The following is an 11,491-nucleotide window of genomic DNA, read 5'->3' on the forward strand; positions in this document are numbered from 1 at the left end:
GAATCGGTATCATCCGAGCTCCCGTCGAAAATATTTTTGGGACCGGCCGAGCTGCTGTCAAAAATAATTTTGGTGCTGGCCGAGCCCCAGTTGAAAATATTTTTGGTGACGGCCGAGCTGCCATCAAAATATTTTTGGTTCCAGCCAAGCCCCCGTCAAAAATATTTCCGGTGCCGGTCGAGTCCCTATCGAAAATATTTTTCCGTGCCGGCCGAGCAGCGTGGAAAATATTTTCGGTTCCGGCCGAACTCCTGTTGAAAATATTTTCAGCACCGGCCGAGCCCAAGTCAAAAATATTTTCGGTACCAGCCAAGCTTCCATCAGAAAATATTTTTGGCACCAGTCGAGCTCCCATCGAAAATATTTTTGGTGCCGGCCGAGCGCCCGTCAAAAATATTTTTGGTGCAGACTGAGCCCTCGTCGAAAATATATTTTGATGGCCGAGCCCCCGTCAAAAATATTTTTGGTACCGGCCGAGCCCCCTTCGAAAATATTTTTGGTAACAGCCAAGCTCCCATCAGAAAATATTTTTGGTGCCGGCCGAGCTGCTGTCAAAAATAATTTTGGTGCCGGCCGAGCCCCAGTTGAAAATATTTTTGGTGACGGCCGAGCTGCCATCAAAATATTTTTGGTTCCAGCCAAGCCCCCGTCAAAAATATTTCCGGTGCCGGTCGAGTCCCTATCGAAAATATTTTTCCGTGCCGGCCGAGCAGCGTGGAAAATATTTTCGGTTCCGGCCGAACTCCTGTTGAAAATATTTTCAGCACCGGCCGAGCCCAAGTCAAAAATATTTTCGGTACCAGCCAAGCTTCCATCAGAAAATATTTTTGGCACCGGTCGAGCTCCCATCGAAAATATTTTTGGTGCCGGCCGAGCGCCCGTCAAAAATATTTTTGGTGCAGACTGAGCCCTCGTCGAAAATATATTTTGATGGCCGAGCCCCCGTCAAAAATATTTTTGGTACCGGCCGAGCCCCCTTCGATATTTTTGGTGCCGGCCGTGCCCCTGTTGAAATTTTTTTTGGTACCGGCCGAGCCCACGTCGAAATTGTTTTCGGTGCCGGCCGATCCCCCATCAAAAACATTTTTGGTAACGGCCGAGCCCCATCGAAAATATTTTCAGTGATGGCCGAGCTGCTGTCAAAAATATTTTTGCTTCCAGCCAAGCCCCCGTCGAAAATATTTCCAATGCCGGTCAAGTCCCCATCGAAAATATTTTTCGGTGCCAGCTGAGAAGCGTGGAAAATATTTTTGGTTCCGGCCGAGCTCCTGTTGAAAATATTTTTGGTGCAGGCCGAGTGCCCGTCGAATATATTTTTGGTGCAGGCCGAGCCCTCGTCGAAAATGTATTTTGACAGCCGAGCCCCTGTCGAAAATATTTTTGGTACCGGCCGAGCCCCCTTCGAAAATATTTTTGGTAATGGCCGAGCACCCGTCTAAAATATTTTCGGTGCCGGGCATGCCCCTGTCGAAATTTTTTTTGGTACCGGCCAGGCTCCCGTTGAAAATAATTTTCGGTGCCTGCCGAGCTGCAGTCAAAAATATTCTTGGGGCTGGCCGAGCCCCTGTCGAAATTTTTTTCGGTGCTGGTTGAGCCCTCATCAAAAATATTTTCAGTGCCGGCCGATCCCCCGTCGAAAATATTTTGGTGGCTGCCGAGGCCCCATCGAAAATATTTTCGGTACCGGCCGAGCCCCTGTTGAAAATATTTTCGCTGCTGGCCAAGCACCTGTCGAAATTTTTTCAGTGCCGGCCGATCCCCCGTCGAAATTATTTTTGGTGCCAGCCAAGCTCCTGTTGAAAATATTTCCGGTGCCGGCCAAGCTCCCATCGAAAATATTTTTCATGCCAGTCGAGCCCTCGTCGAAATTTATTGCGGTGCCAGCCGTGCCCCCATCGAAACTTTTTTGGGTACCGTCTGAGCTCCCGACGAAAATAATTTTCAGCACTGGCCGATTCTCATTGAAAATATTTTCAGTGCCGGTCGAACCCTCGTCACAATTTGTTTCAGTGCCGGCCGAGCGCCCGTCGAAATCTTTTTTGGTGCTGGCCTAGCTGCCTTCGAAAATATTGTCGGTGCCGGCCGAGCCCTCATCTAAATTTTTTTCGGTGACTGCCGAGCCCCCGTTGAAAATATCGTTTCGGTGCCAGCCAAGCCCCAGCCGAAAATATTTTCGGTTCCGGCCGATCGCCCGTTGAAAATATTTTTGGTGCTGGCTGAGCTCCCATCAAAAATATTTTCGGTGCAGGCTGAGGTGCCGTTGACAATATTTTCATTGCCGGCTGAGGTCCCGTAGAAAATATTTTTGGGAGCGGCCGTCCTCCCACCGAAAATTATTTTGGTGCCGGCCAAGCGCTTGTTGAAAATATTTTTGGTGCCACCTGAGACCCCATTGAAAATATTTTCGGTGCCAGCTGAGACCCCGTCAAAATTTTTTTCTGTGCCGGCCCAGCCCCCATCGAAAATATTTTCGGTGCCGGCCGAGCTCCCGTCAAAAATATTTTCAGTGCCAGCCGAGACCCCGTCGAAATTTTTTTTGCTGCCAGCTGAGCCCCCGTCGAAAACATTTTCGGTGCTGGCCGAGCTCCCATTGAAAATATTGTGGGTGCCGGCCGAGCCCCGGTTGAAAATATTTTCAGTGTTGGCCGAGCTCACGTTGAAAATATTTTCTGTGCCTGCCGAGCCCCCGTCGAAAATATTTTCTGTTCTGGCCAAGCCCTCATAGAAAATATCTTTGTTGCCGTCCGACCTCGCATCAAAAATATTGTCGGTGCCGGCCGAGCCCTCATCGAAATTTTTTTCGGTGCCAACCAAGCCCCCGCCGAAAATATTTTCGGTACCGGCCGAGCTCCCGTTGAAAATAATTTTGGGAGCGGTCGAGTTCCCATTGAAAATATTGTTGGTGCCGGCTGAGCGTCCGTCGAAATTTTTTTTGGTTCTGGCCCAGCTGCCATCGAAAATATTGTTGGTGCCGGACGAGCCCTCATCTAAATTTATTTCAGTGTCTGCTGAGCCCCTGTCGAAAATATTGTTTCGGTGCCGGCCAAGCTGCCGTCGAAAATATTTTTGGTGCGGGTTGAGCCTTCGTCGAAAATACTTTCGGTGCTGGCCGAGCCCCCGTCGAAATTTTTTTCGGTACCGGCTGATCCCTTGTCGAAAATATTTTTGGTGGCAGCCGAGCCCCCGTCAAAAATATTTTCAGCACCGGCCGAGACCCCGTCGAAAATAGTTTCGGTGCTGGCCAAGCTCCTCTTGAAAATATTTTCCGTGCAGGACGAGCTTCTGTCGACAATATTTTCGGTGCCGGCCGAGCTCCCATCGAAAATATTTTCGGTACCGGCCGACATCCCATCAGAAAATATTTTTAGGACAAACCGAGCTGCCGATGAAAATATTTTCGGCGCCAGTCAAGCCCCCGTCAAAAATATTTTCGGTGCAGGCTGAGCTCCCATCGAAAATATTTTTGGTACCGGCTGAGCTCCCATCGAAAATAATATTCGGCGCCGGCCGAGCCCCCGTTGAAAATATTTTTGGTTCCGGCCGATAGCCCGTCGAAAATATTTTTGGGACCGGCCAAACTCCCACCGAAAATTATTTTGGTGCTGGCTGAGCGCCCGTCAAAAATATTTTTGGCGCAACCTGAGTCCCCGTCGAAAATATTTTCAGTGCCGGTCGAGGCCTCATCGAAATTTATTTCAGTGCTGGCCGAGCACCCGTCGAAATTTTTTTTCGGTGCTGGCCTAGTTGCCTTCGAAAATATTTTCGGTGCCAGCCAAGCCCTCGTCTAAATTTATTTTGGTGCCAGTCGAGCTCCAATCGAAAATATTTAGGGTGCTGGCCGAGCTTTCATCTAAATTTATTTCGTAGCCTGCCGAGCCCCCTTCAAAAATATTTTCGGTGCCGGCCGAGCTCCCATTGAAAATCTTTTCGGTGCTGGCCGAGCTGCAGTCGAAAATATTTTCGGTGCCGGCCGAGCTCCCATCTAAAAGATTTTCGATCCCGGTCAAGCCCTTGTTGAAATTTATTTCGGTGCCAGCCATGCCCACGTTGAAATTTTTTTCGGTACCGGCCAAGCTCCTATCAAAAATAATTTTCGGCACCGGCCGAGCCCCCGTCGAAAATATTTTTGGTGCTGGTCGAGTCCTCGTTGAAATTTATTTTGGTGCCGGCCGAGACCCTCTCAAAATTCTTTTCGGCACCGGCCGAGCCCTTGTCGAAAATATTTTTTGACGGCCGAGCCCCCGTTGAAATTTTTTTTCGTGCCAGCCGATACCCCATCAAAAATATTTTTGGTGGCTGCCAAGCCCCCATCGAAAATATTTTCAGTACCAGCCGAGCCCCCGTCGAAAATATCTTCGGTGCTGGCCAAGCCACCGTCAAAAATATTGTTCGTACCAGACGAGCCCATGTCGAAAATATTTTTAGTGCGGGCCAAGTCCCGGTCGAAAACATTTTCGGTGACGGCCGAGCTACTGTTGAAAATATTTTCAGTGCCGGTCAAGCCCTCGTCAAAATTTATTTCGGTGCCGGCCGAGTCCCCGTCGAAATTTTCAATACCGGCCGAGCTCCCGTCAGAAATAATTTTGGGATCGGACGAGCTGCCGTCGAAAATATTTTCGGTGCCAGCCAATGCCCCGTCGAAAATATTTCCGGCGCCGGCTGAACCCCCATCGAAAATATTTTCAGTGACGGCCGAGCACCCGTCGAAATTTTTTTCGGTGCCTGCCGAGCCCCAGTCGAAAATATTTTCGGTGCTGGCCGATCTCATGTCGAGAATATTTTCGGTGCCGGTCGAGCGCTCGACGAAATTTATTATGGTGCCGGCTGAGCTCCTGTTGAAAATTTTTTTCGGTGCCAGCCAATCACCCTTCGAAAATATTTTTGGGTCCGGTCGAGGGGCCTTCGAAAATATTTTTGGTGCAGGCCAAGCCTTCGTCGAAAGTATTTTCTGTGCAGGCCGAGCTTCCATTGAAAATATTTGCCGTGCTGTCCGTGCCCCCATCAAAATTTTTTTCAGTACTGACCGAGTCCCTGTCGAAAATATTTTTGGCGCCAGCCGAGCGCCCGTCGAAAATATTCTTGGTGCCAGCCGATTGCCGGTTGAAAATATTTTCGGTGCCGGTCAAACCCTCGTAGAAATTTATTTCAGTGCCGGCCAAGCCCCCGTCGAAAATTTTTTTGGTGCTGGCCAAGCTGCCATCGAAAATATTGTCGGTGCTGTCCGATCCCTCGTCAAAATTTATTTTGGTGCCGGCCGAGCCTCCGTCGAAATTATTTTTTTGGTGCAGGCCGAGCCCCCATTGAAAATATTTTCGGTGCTGGTCGATCCATCATGGAAATTTATTTTGGTGCCAGCCGTGCTGCCGTCAAAAATATTTTTTCAGCGCCGGTCGAGGCATCATCGAAAATAATTTCGGTGCCAGCCAAGCTCGCGTCAAAAATATTTTGGGGATCGGCCAAGCTGCCGTCGAAAATATTTTTGGTGCCGGCCAATCCCGCGTTGAAAATATTTTTGGGACCGGCCGAGCCCTCGTCGAAAATATATTCGGTGCAGGCCGATCCCGCATTGAAAATATTTTTGGGACCGGCCGAGCCCTAGTCGAAAATATTTTCGGTGCTGGCGTAGCCCGCGGCGAAAATATTTTTGGTGCTGGCCAAGTTCCATCGAAAATATTTTTCATGCCGGTCGAGCCTTCGTTGAAATTTATTTCGGCGCCGGTTGAGCCCCGTCGAAATTTTTTTCGGTACCGGCCGAGCTCCCGTCGAAAATATATTTGGTGCCGGCCGAGCCACCATCGAAAATAGTTTTGGCGCAGTCCAAGGCCTCTTCGCTTGTGTTTTCAGGGCCAGCCAAGCACCGTTGAAAATTTTTTCGGCGCCGACTGAGCCCCCGTCAAAAATATTTTCAGCGCCAGCTGAATCCCTTTGAAAATATTTTTGGTGGCGGCCGAGCTGCCATCGAAAATATTGTCGGTGCTGTCCGATCCCTCGTCGAAATTTATTTCGGTGCCGGCCGAGCCAACGTCGAAAATATTTTCAGTGCTGGTCAAGCCATCGTGGAAATTTATTTTGGTGCCGGCCGTGCCCCCATCAAAAATATTTTTTCGGCGCCGGCCGAGACCCCGTCGAAAATATTTTCAGTGCTGGCTGAGTCCCCGTCGAAAATATTTTCGGTGCCAGACAAGTCCACATCGAAAATATATTCGGTGCCGGCCGAGCTCACATTGAAAATATTTTTGGTGTCGGCTGAGCTGCTGTTGAAAATAGTTTTGGTGCCGGCCGAGACCCCTTCGAAAATATATTCAGTACCAGCCGATCTCCCGTCAGAAAGTATTTTTAAGACAAGCCAAGCTGCCATCAAAAACATTTTTGCATCCGGACGAGCCCCCTTCGAAAATATTTTTGGTTATGTCCGAGCTGCCATCGAAAATATTTTCGGTGCCGGCCGCAATGCTGTCAAAAATATTTTTGAGTCCGGGCATGACCCCGTCGAAATTTTTTTTTGGCGCCAGCCGAGTCCCTGTCGAAAATATTTTCTGTGCCGGCCGAGCCCCTGTCAAAAAGATATTTGGTGCAGGCCTATCTGCCGTTGTAAATATTTTCTGCGCCTGCCTAGCCCCTGGCGAAAATATTTTCAGTGCCGGCCGAGTTCCCATCGAAAATATTTTTCGTGCCGGTCAAGCCCTCGTCGAAATTTATTTCTGTGCTGGCCATGCCCCTGTCGAAATTTTTTTCAGTGCCGGCCGATATCCCGTCGAAAATATTTTCGGTGCTGGCTGAGCTCCCATCGGAAATATTTTCGGTGCTGGTCGAGCCCTTATCGAAGTTTATTTCGGTGCCGGCCAAGCCACCGTCAACTACATTTTTGGTGCCGGCCGAGTTCCCTTCGAAAATATTTTTGGTGCAGGCCAAGACTTCTTCGAAAATATTTTCGGTGCAGGCCAAGCTGCGGTCGAAAATATTTTCAGTGCCGGTTGAGGCCTCATCGAAATTTATTTCGGAGCCAGTCATGCCCCCGTCAAAATTTTTTTCGGTACTGGCTAAGCCCCTGCCAAAAATATTGTCGGTGCCGGCCTGAGACCCCTCAAAAATATTTTCGGTGCCGGCCGAGCTCCCGTCGAAAATACCTTTGGGACCGGTTGAGCTGCCGTCGAAAATAATTTTGGTGCCAGCCAAGACCCCTTCAAAAATATTTTCAGTGCCAGACGAGCTTCCGTCGAAAATATTTGCGGCGCCGGCCAAGCCACAGTCGAAAACATTTTCGGTGCAGGCCGAGCTCCCATCGAAAATGCTTTAGGTGCCGGTCGAGCCATCATCGAAATTTATTACGGCGCCGGCCGAGCCCCCGTCGAAAATATTTTCGGTGCCAGCCAAGCTCCCGTCAAAAATATTTTTGGGACAGGCTGATCTGCCATCGAAAATATTTTTGGTGCCAGAAGAGCCCTGTTCAAAATTATTTTTGGTACCGGCCGAACCCTCGTCGAAAATATTTTCGGTGCAGGCCGAGCCCCAGTCGAAATTATTTTGGGACCGGCCGAGCCCTAGACAAAAATATTTTCGGTGCAGGCCGAGCTGCCGTTGAAAATATTTTCATTGCCGGCCTAGCCCCCGGCGAAAATATTTTCGGTGCCGGCCGATCCCCCTTTGAAAATATTTTCAGCGCCGGCCGAGCCCCCTTCGAAAATATTTTCGGTGTTAGTCGAGCCCCCGTTGAAAATATCTTCATTGCCGGCCGAGCCCCCATTGAAATTTTTTTCGGTGCCAGCCGATCTCCCTTCGAAAATAATTTTGGTGCCGGCCGAGCCCGGTCGAAATTTTTTTCGATACCGGCCGAGCTCCCGTAGAAAATAATTTTTGGTGTCGGCCTAGCCCCCGTCGATAATATTTTCAGTGCCAGCTGACCCCCTGTCGAAAATATTTTCAGTGCCGGGCAAGCCCCCATCGAAATTTTGTTCTGTGCAAGCTGAACTGCTGTTGAAAATATTTTCAGTGCCAGCCGAACCCCTGTCTAAAATATTTTCGGTGCCTTCCGAGCTCCCGTCTAAAATATTTTTGGTGCTGGCCGAGACCGCTTCGAAAATATTTTCGGTACCGGCCGAGCTCCCTTCAGAAAATATTTTTAGGACAAGGCGAGCCACCATCGAAAATAGTTTTGGGTCCGGCCGAGCCCCCATCGAAAATATTTTCGGCGCTGGCCAAGTCCCGTCAAAAATATATTTGGGACCGGCAGAGCCCGCGTCGACAATATTTTTTTCGGTGTCGGCCTAGACCCCGTCGATAACATTTTCAGCGCCGGCCGAGCTCCCGTCGATAATATTTTCGGTGCTGGCCGAGCCCCCGTAGACAATATTTTCAGCGCCGGTCAAGCCCTCGTCAAAAACATTTTCGCTGCTGGCTGAGCTCCCATCAAATATATTTTTGGTGCCAGCTGATCTCCCGTCGAAAATATTTTCAGTGAAGGCCGAGCCCCTGTCGAAAATATTTTTTTCAGTGCCAGCCAAACTGCCATCAAAAATATTTTCGGCGCTGGCTGAACCCCGTCGAAAATATTTTCGGTGCCAGCCGACCCCCCGTCGAAAATATTTTCAGTGCCAGACAAGCCCCCGTCGAAATTTTTTTCGGTGCAAGCTGAACTGCCATTGAAAATATTTTCGGTGATGCCGAACCCCTGTCTAAATTATATTCGGTGCCTTCCGAGCTCTCGTCTAAAATATTTTTGGTGCTGGCCGAGCCCCTGTTAAAATTTGTTTCGGTGCCGGCCGAGCCACAGTCGAAAATTTTTTCTGTGACGGCCGAGCTCCCGTCGAAAATATTTTTGGGACTGGCCGAGCTGCCGTCGAAAATATTTTCGGTGCCGGCCGAGACCCCTTCAAAAATATTTTCGGTACCGACCGAGCCCTAAGGAAAATATTTTCGGCGCCGGCCAAGTCCTGTCAAAAATATATTTGGGACCGGCAGAGCCCACGTCGACAATATTTTTTTTGGTGTCAGCCTAGCCCCCGTCGATAATATTTTCGGCGCCGGCCAAGCTTCCGTTGAAAATATTTTCGGTGCCGCCCGAGTCCCCGTCGAGTATATTTTCGGTGCCGGCCGAGCCCCCATTGATAATATTTTCAGTGCTGGCCGAGCCCCTGTAGACAATATTTTCAGCGCCGGCCAAGCCCTCGTCGAAAATATTTTCGGCGCCGGCTGAGCCCTCATCGAAATTTATTTCGGTGCCGGCCGTGCCCTTGTCAAAATTTTTTTCGGTAGCGGTTGAGTCCCCTTGGAAAATATTTTCGGTGCCAGCCGAGTCCCTTCGAAAATATATTTGGGACGGGCCGAGCCTCCATCAAAAATATTTTCAGTGCCGGCCAATCCCCCGTGGAAATATTTTTGGTGGCGGCCGAGCCCCTGTGTAAAATATTTTTGGTGTCATTTAAGCCCCCTTCGAAAATACAGCGGTATCATCCAAGCTCACGTCGAAAATATTTTTGGAACCAACCTAGCTGCTGTTGAAAATATTTTCGGTGCCGGCCGAGCCCCCGTCGAAAATATTTTCAGTGCCGGCAGAACCCCGTCGAAATTTTTTTCGGTGCTGGCCGAGCTGCCATAGAAAATATTTTCAGTGCCGGCCAATCCCCCGTGGAAATATTTTTGGTGGCGGCCGAGCCACTGTTAAAATTTGTTTCGGTGCCGGCTGAGCCCCCGTCGAAAATATTTTCGGTGACGGCCGAGCTCCCGTTGAAAATATTTTTGGGACTGGCCGAGCTGCCGTCGAAAATATTTTTGGTGCCGGCCGAGACCACTTCGAAAATATTTTCTTTACCGGCCGAGCTCCCATCAGAAAATATTTTTAGGACAAGGCGAGCCGCCACCGAAAATAGTTTTGGGTCCATCCGAGACCCCGTCGAAAATATTTTCGGCGCCGGCCGAGCCCCTGTCAAAAATAATTTTGGTGCCGGCCGAGCTGCCATCGAAAATATTTTTGGGTCCGACCGAGCCCCCGTCGAAAATATTTTCAGCTCTGGCCGAGCCCCGATGAAAATATTTTTGGCGCCGGCCAAGTCCCGTCAAAAATATATTTGGGACCGGCAGAGCCCGCGTCGACAATATTTTTTTCGGTGTCGGCCTAGCCCCCGTCGATAATATTTTCGGTGCCGGCTAAGCTCCCGTCGAAAATATTTTCGGTGCCGCCTGAGTCCCCGTCGAAAATATTTTCGGTGCCGCCCAAGCCCTCATCGAAAATATTTTCGGCGCTGGCCGAGCCCTCATCGAAAATTATTTTGGTGCTGGCCAATCCCCCGTTGAAAATATTTTCGGTGATGGCATAGTCCTGTCGAAAATATTTTTGGTGCCGACCGAGACCCCTTCAAAAATATTTTCGGTACCGGCCGAGCTCCCGTCAGAAAGTATTTTTAGGACAAGGCGAGCTGCCGTCGAAAATATTTTTGGGTCCGACCGAGCCCCCGTCGAAAGTATTTACGGCACCGGCCGAGCTCCCGTCGAAAATATTTTCAGTGCTGCTCGAGTCCCTGTCGAAAATATTTTTGGTGCCGGCCGAGCCATCGTCAAAAACATTTTCGGTGCCGGCTGAGCTCCCACCGAATATATTTTTGGTGCCAGCCAATCTCCCGTCGAAAATATTTCCGGTGCCGGTCGAGCCCTCGTCGAAATTTATTTCAGTGCCGGCCGAGCCCGCATCGAAATTTTTTTTGGTGCTGGCCCAGCTGCCGTCGAAAATATTGTCGGTGCCGGCTGAGCCCTCGTCTAAATTTATTTCGGGTCCGGCCGAGCCCTGGTTGAAAATACTTTCAGTGCTGGCCAAGCTCCCATCGAAAATATTTTTGGTGCAGGAGGAGCTTCCGTCGACAATATTTTCGGTGCCTGCCGAGCCCCTGTTGTAAATATTTTCCGTGCTGGCCAAGGCCTCATAGAAAATAATTTTGGTTCCGGCCGAGCCCTCATCGAAAATATTTTCGGTGCCAGCCCAGCTGCCGTCGAAAATATTTTCGGTGACAGCCGATCTCCCATTGAAAATATTTTCGGTGCCGGCCGAGCTCCTATCAAAAATATTTTCGGTAACAACCGGGCTCCCTTCAGAAAATATTTTTAGGACAAGCCGAGATGCCGATGAAAATATTTTCGGCGCCAGTTAAGCCCCCGTCAAAAATATTTCGGTGCAGGCCGAGCTCCCGTCGAAAATATTTTTGGTGCCGGCCGAGCCCCCGTTGAAAATATTTTCGGTGCCGGCTGAGCTCCCTTCAAAAATATTTTCGGTGCAGGCTGAGGTGACGTCGAAAATATTTTCGTTGCCAGCCGAGCTCCCATCGAAATATTTATGGGACCAGCCGAGCTCCCACCGAAAATTATTTCAGTGCCTGCCGAGTGCCTGTCAAAAATATTTTTGGCACCACCTGAGTCCCCGTCGAAAATCTTTTCAGTGCCGGCCGACCTCCCATCGAAAATATTTTCAGTGCAGGTCAAGCCCTCTTCGCAATTTATTTCAGTG

The sequence above is a fragment of the Buteo buteo genome, chromosome 20 (genome assembly GCF_964188355.1).
Source record: "Buteo buteo chromosome 20, bButBut1.hap1.1, whole genome shotgun sequence".
In the NCBI taxonomy this organism is placed as follows: Eukaryota; Metazoa; Chordata; class Aves; order Accipitriformes; family Accipitridae; genus Buteo; species Buteo buteo.